At 43.5% G+C, this 14603-nt stretch overlaps 1 protein-coding gene across 1 annotated transcript in view; it reads right to left on the reverse strand.

Moving 5' to 3' along the window:
- The window catches only part of VAC14 (VAC14 component of PIKFYVE complex), a 1984055-nt gene that overhangs the window by 1833432 nt on the left and 136020 nt on the right, over nucleotides 1-14603 (reverse strand). The gene's annotated exons all lie outside the window — the stretch shown is intronic.

Here is a 14603-nt window from a genome sequence, read left to right on the forward strand (position 1 = left end):
AGCGGCAAGCAATCAAGGTCTGCATGACAAGAAGAATGTTTGGTAAGAGCAATAAACAGAGTTAAAGGTTCAAATGTGGTTTTATCATACTTGGTTAATTCATAATTTAGGATCAAAAACAATACGAGCACCCTTTTAAAATGGAAGTGATGACAATTGCTTTTGAATTCAGAGGTAGACAGAATGCATGCCGCACAAATGAAGGAGCTTGATAGTTTTACAACTGGTATGTCAACAACTATTTTCCACTTTCTAGTCATTTTTTCAAAGAAAAAATAATTGCTTAGGTATGTGGTCATGAACTTGAAGAACGATCTACATAAGAGAATCAAACAAAGAATGTTAATTTATTATTTTCTTATTTCTAGAAAACATTTATACTTGAAACATGTAGAGATACTGTACATAGATAAAAATGTAAATCGGAATTGAATTTGGAAAACAAGACAAGCATTGATAAATGACGTTGATAAGCTCAGCACAAAAAACAGATTATTATATATAAAAAAAAACTATAAACACTGAAAGGCTTTGAGATAACAGCCATTTTAGGGTATTCTCTAGTGATAAAGGAGTATTCACCACAAAATAAAAGAGAATCCTGGAATTATTTGCGTTTGAATGTGAAATTTCTCCAGCTGAAGAGGGGAGAGGCAGTGGTACCCTACAATACAGTCAACCAGGTCCTCAGTGTTTGACTTATACAAGTAACCATTTATGCATCAGTGTTTGCTGTACATGTTGTGAAAATTACGGATTATCTTGGACCTACTTCTAGCACGCTTCTCGCTGTATAATTTAGCTTTGTGGTATTTAGGTCTTGCCCAGGCAGCGCGCATACGCTGCCCTAGGAGTTGACCTTTAGAAATTGGTCGCTCGTTTTTTAGGCACTCGTGCTTGTTTTGGCATCCAACTTGCGGGAGCGAGCAGAGGCGCGCGTGCTAATTGGAAACAGATGTCCCGCGCACTGCTGCTCTCGCTAGGGGCATGCTACCACAAGCACGAGTGCTTAAAAATAGCTGGGTTTTTTAGGTTTCGACCTGGGAGTTGCAACTGCGTAGCAGTTGCTCCTCCCACGGCGAAACCTCATGATTCCTACATATTGACTTTGGTTCAGCCTCGGTCTCCCATTGGCTAGCTCCATAAATGGAGGCTAGCCATTGGGAGACAGAGGTTGTCAATCACGCTTTCTTGCGAAAACGCGATTCGGGGGCGTTTCTGGGACTTTTTTTAAGTCCCGCCCCTTTGTCCCGGGCCGCGCTGTCATTGGCTGCCGGCCCGGGACACCCCCGTGACGTCATTTCCCGGGCCGCGCTGTGATTGGCTGCCGGCCCGGGACCTGACTTGTCTTTATTGCTGTTATATTCACGTATCTCTTGTTTAAATGAGGTAGTGCGGCGCTGCTTAATTGCTTTCAGCGCCGCACTGTTATTTCTTTGTAAATATGCTCCTCTCAGCCTCTCTTTCTTACTATTGAAAGTTCGTTTTCATGCCTGCATTCTCCCTTTGTCCGTTTTTGTATTACTCTCCCTCTTTTTTGTTTTTCTCTCTTGCGCTGTGACACAGTCTGATGGATAAATTAAGTACATGGGCCTTATAATAATTGTTGGTGGTCCCACCTGCCTCCATTGGCACTTCGGGACTCACTGATGAAACCCGGCATCATCTTACCTAGCCTCAAATAAATAAAAAAATAAAAGAAGGACGGCGGACACCTCGGCCAGCATTCCCGCTGGCACCGGCGGGCTGTGGTCAGCCTTGCTCCAGCCGACGCCAGCCCGCGCCAGTCGAGAGTGGATGAACTCCCTGCACAGGGCCTTGGCCTGGGACACCAGCTCCTTGTCCATGGGCGAGCGGTCGAAGGCTTCCATCACCTCAGCCGCGAAGACTGAGGAGCGCCGCAGCATCTCCATCCTAGGGAGAGAGGAACCGCCGTCTTCAGGGGCGAGGAGCCGCGGACCCAGAGTGGCCAGCCCGTAATCCAAACTCCGGCAATCACTAGCGCTGTGAATGCCCACACCGCGTACACCTTGCTACCAAAGAGAGCCTAGCGCCTAAACCAATCATGTATTTGTAGTCTTAAACGCTCAGCACGTGTGCAACGCTGCCCGGCAGTTTAAGCACTCTTCCGGGGCCTCAGAAATTCAGAGCGTTCTCGGGTCGGTTATAGCGGACACCACCAACGGGAAGAGTGGCCGTCCCCCAAGTGCTGCTGTTCCAGTCCCGACTGCGTCCGAGTCCTCAGTATCCCCGAGTCAAAATAGTTTAAACTGTCATGAAAGGCACTTCTGCAGTCAATACTCCTATCGCTGCAAACAATGTCCCTGTCACCGGGGCTTAATTTGCACAGCACTTAAGTGTTGGACTCTGTGCCTCAGTGCACTCGGCTTCAAATACTGTACGTAAATACATGTTCTCCCTATTTAAGGCCCGAGGCACTCAGCACGTATTTAGCTCAGCCGAGCCTGCCCCTGTTTGAATGCCTTGATAGGTCCACTGGAGGGCAAAATTAATACTTAATTGAATCTCACAGTCATCAAAATAATCAATACTTTTTTATTATTTATTCTTTACAGTCTGTTGGCTGTTTCAACACTCGTAGGGCGAGAGTGGAAAGGATTCATGCCTCGGAGACACTGCCATTTAAACAAGGTAATTTCCCTAGGGGCATTAGGGGCCGTGAAACATACAGTAAAACAAACAAAAAACGGAGGCTTGTAATGGGAAAGAAAGAGGGGAAAGAATTATATTTCTGCCAGCTGACAAAACAGGGTGAATAAAAAGAAAGCAAGCGAGCTGGAGAGGGAGAGAAAAACAAGCATTTACAATGCAACGGTTTCGCCTTTGGAAAAGTTTGAGCTATTGGCATTGTAAATGACAACATTTGTATTTATGTGTTGGTTTTGAAAACAGATAAATAAATGGCATTGTCATTTACATTGCAAATAGCTTTAACATTTCCAAAGGCGAAACCGTTGCATTGTAAATGCTTGTTTCTCCTTTTTATTCCCTTTTTAACTGTTTGTTTTTAGGTCATTACTTTGTGTCCAAGGGGGATTCAAGTTGCTGTCATTTGCACTCCCTGCTCAATTTTCGTAATCACTCCTTTAAATATCAATGCGGGACAGACAACGTTGGTACAGACAACTTTGGCTCCTAGATCAACCCCAAGAATGCGGTTCCCGAGCCGATGAAGACAGAGGCCGGGAAGCCTTCGAGGATCTCGACACAGGCTCCACCATCAACTTCAAACGGCGCTCCTTTAACAACATCGGCTTTAGCTTCTGGCAAGAGCCACAATCCTCAGCGCTGTGGTGCTCGTCTAAACCCTGCATACAAATTGTATGCAGGTCCATCACTGACCTATGTAGGCTATAAGACCCACAAGGTTTTAAACCTGTACTCTTCAGATCAAAGCACACTGTTCCACCAACACCAAGTGTTAAAGCAAGTCAAAATTTGTCCCAATGAACCGCTTCTCCAGATCCATGCTGCAACGTTGAGAAAAAAACGTCAGTGCGCCGGAAGGTACTTATATGGCACCACTGACTTCATGGCCGGTGTCAACGTCATCACGGAGCCATACGACACAGTCTCCGGGCGCGCAGAGGTACTGCTGAAACATTTCTGAATCCAGACTGGTAACTAGGGAGAATTCATAAAGTCAAGTGATCTGCGGCTTGATGGCTCTTTCAGATATCTATCAATTGTACAGTGGTTTCCATGGGATGGGGGGAAAACACTGGCCAATCCCTAGTTAACAAGCAAGAGCGCCAGGATTGTTCTCTGCCACCATAGCTTTTTTCACTTACATGAACCAGATTGTGAATTTTGTTGGCACTAGCTTCAACGATGCTCCACTTTTGAGTGCTTTCTAAATCTCAATTCTACTATTCGCAGCTGATGCACTCTGTTATGTTAGGAAATTTGTAAAGCGCATGGCTGTCCAGGAAAAGGGATGTCCCAGCGCTAATTGCTAGAGGGGAAAGTGCGAAAGAAGTTACTGATTATTGAAAAAGCCTGGTCTTCACTGCCCTTCTAAAGGATAGAAGGTTACAAATATTTCTGATGGAAAGTGGCAGGGAATTCCAGATAGTCGTTGCTAGCACCTTAAATGAATGCCCTTCTGTTCTGGTTCTAGGGAATCGTGGCACTCGTACCAACTGAAGATCATCCGAGCGGAGGGCCCACGTCTGGATGTAGAGATGGCAAAGATTGCTCAGAATAGCCGGACGTGAGCCTGCCAAGATTTCATAAGTAACGCAAAGTGCTTTAAAATGGATACTCTGCTCTATAGGCAGCCAGTGAAGGCGGCGCAGGAGACCAGGTCTGAACAGTACCTGGGTAGGGCAAACAGTGTGCGAGCTGCCGCGTTCATGGTACGCTGTAGCCTTTTAATCACAGATTTATTAGAGCGCAGCAACAGGCTGTTAAAATAGTCCAGCCTGGCCAAAACTAGCTTGGATGACCCAATGGCAGATATGGGTCATTATATTTCAGCCGTCTTCATCCAGGCTTGCTTGAATCCAGTGGCAAAGTGAGCAAGGGACTCACGTCTGAGCACACCCTGCCAACTTATGGCAAACAAAGCGGTACAAAAGGGGGTGGTGATGGACGGAGCATCTGAACCAATCACTCACACCCAGTCAAAAGATCTGGGTTTAATCCATCACCGTTCTTTAGCCCACTCTGCCACACCAGTTCAGACATGGCCATATGCAAATCAGTCTGACCCTGTGCCTCATGGGAACAGTTCAGCCCGAACTGCCAAGCCATGCCTTCCCTGGACCGGAAACAAGCTTCCTAGGACCGATTTCTGGCATTTCAGCCGTCTTCAGCCAGGCTTGCTTGAATCCAGTGGCAAAGTGAGCAAGGGACTCACGTCTGAGCCTACCCTGCCAACTTATGGCAAACTAAGCGGTACAAAAGGGGGTGGTGATGGACGGAGCATCTGAACCAATCAAACACTCACACCCAGTCAAAAGATCTGGGTTGAATCCATCACCGTTCTTTAGCCCACCCTGTTCAGACATGGCCATATGCAAATCAGTCTGACCCTGTGCCTCATAGGAACAGTCCAGCCCTAACTGCCAAGCCATGCCTTCCCTGGACCGGAAACAAGCTTCCTAGGACCGGTTTCTGGCATTTCAGCCGTCTTCAGCCAGGCTTGCTTGAATCCAGTGGCAAAGCGAGCAAGGGACTCACGTCTGAGCATACCCTGCCAACTTATGGCAAACAAAGTGGTACAAAAGGGGGTGATGATGGACGGAGCATCTGAACCAATCAAACACTCACACCCAGTCAAAAGATCTGCAGCCATTTTGCGAGGAATCTAGTATGGGGTGACATTCCAGATACTGGGTTAGAGTGGTGTTCACGTGGGATTCTGTTATTTTTGCCAGAAAAGGAAGCAGAGAGATCGGACGATAATTCTCCGGCCTGGAGGCATCTAATGTTGGCTTCTTTAAAATGGGATTACTTTATCATGTTTCCAAGATTGCGGGGACTCCACGGATGATAGGCAGAGGTTGATGATTTCCAGACAGCAAGGTAAGAGGCAGTCTTGGAACTTAACAAAAGGTTCCGGTTTATGGGCTCATCTGGGGACCCCGATTTTATCTTGGTGAACAATGCCTGAATCCCTTCCACCGTGATTGATGGGAAAGCAGGGAGGGAATGGATTTCACTGCCAGTAGAAAATACCCCTCAAAGGGTTCAGGGCATCACGCTTAGGATGGAAGCTGTCATATATACCTGCCACCTTGTTGATAAAATAGGTGGCCAAAGCTTCACATTGGGCATTAGATGTAATAGTGTTTTCGGATGACAACGGGGATTTTACCATATCCTTCAATGTCAATGTCAGAAGTTCTTATATAGCGCGGCTCGTCACTGTGAGGTCTCAAGGCGCTTCAGCAAGGAAAATATTGTTTTGGAGGGGTTGTTAATGGTGTTGATTTTGTTAGTAAAATAGGTGGCACAAGATTTCTGTATCTGTTTATGATAGGCCTTCACGGCCGTTTTATATTCAAGTTTAGCAGTGGGACTGTATGAGCATCTCCAGGTGCGTTCTAACACTGTACAGTTCTTCCTAATTTTTGTGAGAGCCTCATCAAACCAGACATTAGACCAGGCTTTCTTGGGATGGATACATTTAGCCACAATACATTGGTCCAAAGCCTGATTAACCCACTTCCTGAAACAGTTGCTTGACGTCTCCATGTTGGTAAGCAGTGCAGGCTGTGTAATGGCGGGAGCGTCTCAGAAGGTGGAATGATCTAAGGTGTGTCAAGGGCATTTAAATATCAGATTGTGAAGGCCCTGGAATTTAAAGCCTTCTAGGTGTAGCGAGAAAAGTACAAGGTTGTGGTCGGTTCATGTCATAGGTAGAGACGACGGAGCCTCAAGGAGCGGAATATTAGACAGAACAGGGTCAAGGAGGTGGCCAGACGCATTTGTGTGGGTCCTGGAACTCATTGGAGTAGTTGGCAGGCTGTCATGTCGCCAAGGAAGTTGTGAATGTCCAGGTCATTACCAGACTCCAGATGGAGATTCCAATCACCAATAATGGCGAAGTTGGCTAGCTTAAGCGCTAAAGCGCTAGCCACATTGACTACTGCTTCTCTGAAAGATTTAGACGGGGGGGGGCTGGGGATAAATGAGCAGTCCAGAAAACGTAAAAGTTGTCCATTAGGGCTATTCTAGAAAATGGCGCTTTCGCAGTCCACTGGGTAAAGCTACAAGTATAGCTATCTTTATAAATCACAGCAATGCCGCCACCTCCCCTCTCTTATGGCCCAATTAAGTCTGGCAGTCCACAGACCATCAGACTACTAGGAGCGTGGCGGTCTCCCAACTGCCTTATTACGAGTTGGGCGATCCTACCGTCACAACCCGCCGCAGCTGCCAGGTAACCACTATTCCCTGGCAGTGTGGCAGCGGTCAGAAGGCCGCAATATGCTTGGCGGACCACTGCTATCCCGCAAAGCATATTACAAGTTTCCTCTCTGCTGCTCTGGTCATGGAGGTTCCTCCTCTATGATCCCCGTGGCGGAGAGGAAACAAAGGGGGACCTGCAAGCCCCCCTGTACTTCCTTTGCATTGGGATGCATGCATGGGGGCACAATATTTGCCCCCTGTTACTGCATGGTATGGACATTTAAGTCCATGCCATGGAGGAATTGTTTTTTGCGTTCCCATCGCAGTGTCCAATTTTAGAGGCAGCATCGTGGGAATGCCAAAAACCAGCCTGCCAGACTGGAGGAAACTCATAATCTGGAGGGCAGTCTGACCACGGCTTTGGCAGGGCGGACCTGGCGCCGCACTGTCAAAGTCGTAATCGGGCAGTTAGTCTCAAAAAACAAAAAGACGCGTCCAGAATCTTTTAGGTAAATTAAATGGTTTTTGTACTTTGCAAGGTTTGGCAGTGAATACCTCTAAAACCAAGAGGATGGTCATTAGATCCACAAGGGCTTTGAGAAAGCCCATCGGCTGGATAATTCTCTTCGGAGCAAGATTTTTTGTGGGCAGCTTGAATGATTAGACAGCGCTATAGCAATCATTAATTTTCTTTCAACATACTCTTGATTTGAGTTATTTGCACTTTTTCAAATTCAAAATTTATCGAAATGTCTTTTTATTTGGATTTATGGGTATGTTACCTAAAAGAATGTATTTACTACAATTAAATAATGTGAAGTTTACCAACTTTTTGTACTTACTAGGTTTCCTTCGACCTGGCTAATCGTCCATACTGGGTTTGAATTTTGTTTTTTAAGTGATTACAATTTATTCAACTTAGTCACTCAATGGGATTCCTCAATATTTTTTCGTAAATATTTTTTCCCCATAAGTATAGGTTTTAAAATTCTCCAACTCTAATTTTTCAGTCATGTTTGTGTGATGCCTATCTGTTTATATTGTGTACCTGTCCTGACGAAGACCATTGGAACCGTTTACATGAGTTGAAAAGTCAACAAACATATTTCTCTTGAACTGGTGCAGCGGATTATATAGCCCATTTCCTAAGAGACATACCTTTCACGGTGTGCCAGCTCTAGTATTTAGCCTATGAGGAGTTATTTTTCCTGTCTTTTTTTCTGTTGTCAAAGTATTCATATAAAATTGCATACAGGACAGGAGACTGCATCACCCGCCCTCTCATTATCTATACATGCATCCCATCGAAATGTCCATGCAATTCATTCTTATTTCTAAGTTGTTTTGGTAACTGGATACAGAAGAGAGTAGGCTGTCTAGTAGTAATTGTGATGTTACAATTGCATTCCTCCTCCCATCAACTGCCATTATTTATTTGGGTATTTTAACACAAGACATCGTCTTTCTTTTGATCTTAACTATTTGGATATGGTAGTATGCTTTCTTTTATCAAACCAGTGCTTTCTCCTAGATTTTGATACGTACTTTAACACATCCTTTGTAGGAAAAGGTTCATAACGTAACGTACAGAGTTACGCTCCAGGAGATTTGTTTTGTTTTTTCCTAAAGTGCTTTGTCTGGGAGATTACATTTGCAGTATGATAACTAGTAGTGTAGGTATAATGGTTCAGGCTTTGAGCTTACATTTTGGCATAAGAAATTATATTTTGAAGGAGAGTTAGAGGCTTACAGTTCATTTAAAAAATAGTTTCCAACCATACGAGTCCTCTACAGTGGGAAAAAGATGCATGTATATTCAGAATGTCCTTATCGTGAGTCACTGGATCAGAAGTCAAGGGATTCTCACACTGAAAAGGCTGATCACTTTAGTAATCGGGGTCCCCAGGAGTGTTCCTATAGGGAATGTTGATGACATGGACAAAGTCAGTAGATATGGGGATTCATAACTTCCAATACATACATTTCCCCACTCTAAAAACGTATTTAATTGTCGGACAGAAATGTTGGAGCAAGTAGCATTAAGGAGTGCTCCAAGCACATATTTTTCACTGGATCAAGTTCGCGCTATATAAAACTTTATAAATAAATATAAATAAAACTGCAAGGGGGAAACAGTAGCAAAAAGTTAGAACTGCACATTTTATCTAACCCTAAACCAGCAGCAGGTCAGCATTCAAGCAATTCCTAACAGTAGATGGGAAAACAGGCATAGGCCAAAAAGACTAATTTCAAACATATCCCTTGCATACTTGATGAAATTTTTGTGAAGTCCAAATAGATAATAAATCAATGAAAATCATATACATGCGGTTATAATTCCCTGATGTACTTATTATTTACGAACAGGTCCCTTTATTTTTTTGCCTTAATGGCTAATGCCTAAGCACCTATTCCTAGACTTAGGGATTCAAACTTGCAATTAAAGTTAGACTCAGATTTAGAGTACAAATTTGAATTCAGGGGTTCATGTTTTAAGGGTTTTGGGGTTTGAACAAAGGGTAAGCTTTTGGTATCCAGTCTATGCCTCAATTTTTTTAAATTATTATTTATTTAAGAAGTTTTCTATAGCGCTGACCAGACCCAGGGGTATCGGAGCGCTTTGCAATGGGAACATAACAAATAATCATCAGATACAGGATAGAAGAGTGACATATCAACATAGGCACGCAAAAATAGAGAGCAACATATTGTAGTGCAGGACCGTTTTTTCTTTGAAGTCATTGTGCTGGAGCTGAGCCCGAAGTCCGCTAGTTGCCCCAAGCTATCCAATCCCTAGGGAGCGGTTGAGGTACAAGGTTTTGTGTTGGCTATTGAATTCTACAAAGGAGGGAATGGTTGTGATGTGAGGGGGAATGGAGTTCCAAATTTTGGGAGCACGTCCAGTGAAAGATCGGTCCGCAGTTTTTTTGTTTTTTTTTGTTTTTGGTGGGATGAGTAGGAGGGAGTTAGAACTTCTCAGGTTCCTGGTCTGGCTGGCTTTCATGAGTTTTTTTGCCAAGTACTCAGGTTTGCCAGTGTGAAGGGCTTTATGGGTGAGGCAAGCTGTTCTGAAACTAATCCGCATTTCGACTGGAAGTCAATTAAGTTCCTTGAGTGCAGGGGAGATATGCTCGAATTTCTTGATACCGGTGATCATTCTGGCGGCCGCATGCAATGTTGTTTTGCTGGGAACCAGGTGTGATTTTGGAATTCCTGAGAGGACTGTGTTCCCATAGTCCAGTCTTGACAGTACCAGAGATTGGGTGGCCTGTTTGAGATCATTGGACGCAATGTGGGGTTTTATTTTGTTCAACAGTCTGAGGCTAAGGAAAGCACTTTTGGCTGAGTTCTTAATGTGTCTTGTCATGTTCAGTTTTGAGTCTAGAGTGATGCCTAGAGATTTGACAGAGTCTGCTAGAGTGAGATTCCCGTTGAAGGCATCGATGGCCTTTAGCCATTCGGCCATTTGGGGGTTTTCTTCCTTATTCGAGATGAGGAGAGTTTCCGTCTTGTCAGGATTGAGTTTCAGGTGGTTGCTTGTCAACCAGAGCTGTACATCTTTCAGTACATCATTAAGTCTTTGTATGTCTTTGAGAGAGGTATGCTTTGGGTACTGGTGAAGATTTAGTAATCTGGGATTAATTATGCTTAACCATACAAATTCAAAATAAAAATTGCACTTTCGGCTTAGAGTTTCAATAATAAAGTAAGTCTTTAGGCTTTGGAGCCAGTTTTAGGTTACATGTTTAGACTTGTGGCCTCTTTATCATTCGGTGGACAAGCTGACATATGGGTGGAAAGGCCAAGGCACTGTCTCTCCCACCCCAGCTATGGAAACCCGACAAAAAGTTTACTACAGTGCCAGCAGCCTTTGTCTACTATAGTGGCTTCTACATGGATGTTGAGAGCCTCTTTTGGAAACAAATGATGGCGCTGTGTCATTATCGCAGTGGCTCACCTGCCTGCACATTTGCTGTCTCATAAGCAGGTCTCAGAAACAACAAAACTAAACTAATTTCACGCACAAGTTGCAAGGTCGCACACATTGAGCTTGAGCAGGAAAAACACAGGAGAACATGGCACTGGACAGACCACCGTGACTAGGGTGGACTCTCGGAAACCAACCTCAGCTGTGTTGGGTCAGACTAGAGAGCTTTTCAGTCGGCAGAACAGGTGTAAGCTCCGTTGTAGGCAAATTATCATCCACTGTGCTCTAAAGGAAGTTGGAGAAGTGAGAGGTGGATGAACCGGACATAAATAATTTTTGGCAGCTGTCCAGCTATAGGCCACTTCTACAACAGGCTCTTTTGAGAGATTTGGTTTAGATTTAGGAGTTCATCAGTAGACATATGCCTAGGATTATGATTCTCAATGTTTCCAACTTGTGATTTGTCCTTATATTTATAATATGAGTTATAGATTTTGAGCTACCTTCAGGAAATGTGGATTACTTGTGACAAAAGGTTTTATGTGTAGGCGCTTTGGTTATGGGTTGAAACTATAACTGATGTTTAAATTCCCCATTTGCCTGCTTTTGTCTTGTAGGTTTCCTATCGAGAGTGTTAACATATGGATGACTTTGTGAACATTGGTGCGTAAACTTTTTTGATCTTTTATGATTTTATTTGTAAAATTGAATAAAGTATATTGATGTTGATGATGAACTGATGTAGGATTAGAAATGTAGTTTTGAGTACTCGCCATAAAACAATCTTTTACAGTTAAGAATTTAGGGTTTAGTTTGGATGATTTTAACTTAGTGGTCTTAACTTATACTTAGTCTTCGATACTAGGCTTAGTGAGAGGTTTATTCTTGATTTAAAACAATGTTAGACTTGATTTAACACTTTTAATGTGTTTAATACGGTAGGGCTAGATCTCAGTTTAGATTAGGGTTTGGGGCAATCTTAATGAATGAATGAATGAAATCACTTGTAAAGCGCAACTATCACTCCAGAGGAGCATCCAAACCATAAGAACATTAGGCCAACTGATGCAGTCTTAATACTTGGAATAATAATACGATTGAGTAAGTGCAACTGCAGTAATCCAAATGAAACACAAACGTGCACAGAAACCAGTCAACTACAGGAGAAAAGCGAAAAAGTTATTTTACTATGCAGCCATAAGTCAGGATGCACACCACCGAGAGAAACTGACTACTCAATTACCGACATCCGAAACAAACTGCTGCAATCCTTAGATGAACCAATGGTATTAAATCAGCCTCAGAGTCAAGGAACGCGAAACCAGCGCAAAACTCTACACATAGTTTGCACCATCATCAGGTTATACTTATTTTTTTAATCCTCGTGAGGCTAAAAGCACAAGCTTCCATGAGAAGGTCTATACCAAGAAATGTGTTTAAAAAATAAAATGTAATAAACTATATAGCTCTTGATTGAAGGACAATAATGGGGTTATAACATTCTACACATTTTAGACAGGTTGTTATAATCCAAAAGGGGAACACAAGAGGGTAAACATTTTTTAATCTTAAGTGAATGAGTAAATACCAGCTGATCCCGAGTGGCCTACAACGTGCCCTCTATATTTTTGACGAATTTTGTGGGGAGCACGGTTTAGAAGTCAATGTAGCAAAACCTAAACTAATGACTTTTAACCCCCACCGTAATTTTCGGTCCAGGGTGTTTATGAACCAACGTCCGTTAGAGGTAGTTAGAGCCTTTACTTATCTAGGTATCTATGTAACTGATGATCTAAGATGGTCCCAGCATATCAATCTTACGATACTAAGGCATAGGCAAATAGTGGGAGCCCTTGGGGCTGAGCATAGAAAATCTAAGTCCAAACCAATAGCGCCAGCTCTAAAGGTTTACGAGGCAAAAGCCCTGGGATCAGCATTATATGGGGCAGAGCTGTGGGGATTCGGGAAGCTCCTCTGTATGCAGAAGTCCGAAAACAAGTTTTTTAGGACAATTACAGGTCTTCCCAAAAGTACCCCCTTGCTCCCCCTTTCTCCCCCTCAGATATGATTTGGGCAGAAAGGCCGTAGGTGATCTGGCTTCGCCCGATTCTATATTGGAGGCGGCTCTGGACTACTCCAGAGCTCAAACACTATGCCGAGGGCTTCCGAGCAATGATTGAAGCTGATGTGTTTCACAGGATAAAATGGCTAAAGGATCTTCGAACCTTGTTGTGTGTGCTTGGCCTTCAATTCCTTTGGGACAATCCGCTAGGAGTCGCTTTTCCCAGTAAAAAACCAATTAAGGAGCGTTATTGGGATTATGTGGCTAAGTGGGATTGGAGAAAAACCGATGCGGAATCTATGGCAGGTCGATATCTGGAAGCTAAATCATTCCCTGCCATAGAACTGTACTGGGACAATACAACCAAGCCAGGGGACAGGAAACTTCTCTTTCAGATGAGGATAGGAGCCCTTCCCCTTAGGTCCCTAACTGGCAGGTGGAGGGGATCATCTAACACCACCTGCCCTGTCTGTGGAACCACAAAAAACTATTGGGCACTTTCTATTCTCTTGTAGGGCCTATGCCGCTCCAAGGCGGATTTGGTTAACACCTGCCTGTAAGAATTTAGGCACCTCTAGTAGTTCAGTGGCACTGAGAATTATTTGAACTAACTCCTGCTTGCCATTAGCTAGAGCAACAGCTAAATATTTGGGGTGGGCTTGGGTTATCAGGCAGAAAGCTATAGTCGACGGACCACCCATATAGGGATTGTTGTATTTGTACATATTTGATCAACTGTGGACATTTTTGCTACCTTGTAAATTGTTTTTATTGACATTTTATGCATTCTAATTGATTTCCTTGGAGGCGTCTATTTAATGATGTTTTAATGATGTTTTAAATTTATGTATGTAATGTGCTTTTATGAGAATTACTTGAATAAAGCCTCTTGAATTGAATTGTAAATACCAGCCATTATAAACCCTCTGCCATTCCATTGCATTGCATTATCTTTAACGAAGAACCCGCAATTGCAGACTTGCAGCCCAAGAAATTAGCACATATTATCTTGGGGTCTTCAAGGAGGCACAGTAGGCAAAAAATGACAAAGAGGTAGGGTCGATGGACCTTGAAGCAAAGCTGTGAGTCTATTCATCCCCTGGCCATCAACTACCTATGGCTACCTTGGTACTGAGTTACAAGTTACAATTCTCCCACTTAATTGGGCAACACCCTTGTTGTTGTGGGTGGGTCGATACTCTAGGTTAGGACCTTCCATGCCTCTATATCAAAGTTTGTATAGGGGGTGATTGTGTCCTCTCAATTAATTTGAATAGGTCGTTGTTCCATTATACAGATATTCTGCACTGAAATTAATATGAATACCACTTCTTGTGTGTTGAACTGTGGTCTCGAAATTTATTCTCAGTTGAGATTTTCCATCTTTTCATCATGCTTAGAATGTTCCACAAGTAGATAGATGTCGAGGCAGCCAACATATGTTTTGCCCCCTTTTGGCCCAATAGCTTGGAGATTTCTCAAGGTTCGTACATAAAACCGAACATCAACAATGAGGTAATCTTCGTTATAAATGTCCCAAAAGAAACACTTGTGGCAGTTTGCAAGTTCGGCTTAGTCAGCATGCACCAGCGCACACTTACTTTGGTGATTTAGCCTGGGACATGACATGGACAGAAAGGAAAATCCATGTACCTCATTAAGCCGATCTAGCACACCAACCCTGAGTGCTTCAGTGAAAAGCTACTACTGGAAATTCTCAGCAGGCAAGCCATC

The sequence above is a fragment of the Lissotriton helveticus genome, chromosome 12, assembly GCF_964261635.1.
Source record: "Lissotriton helveticus chromosome 12, aLisHel1.1, whole genome shotgun sequence".
NCBI classification, from domain to species: Eukaryota; Metazoa; Chordata; class Amphibia; order Caudata; family Salamandridae; genus Lissotriton; species Lissotriton helveticus.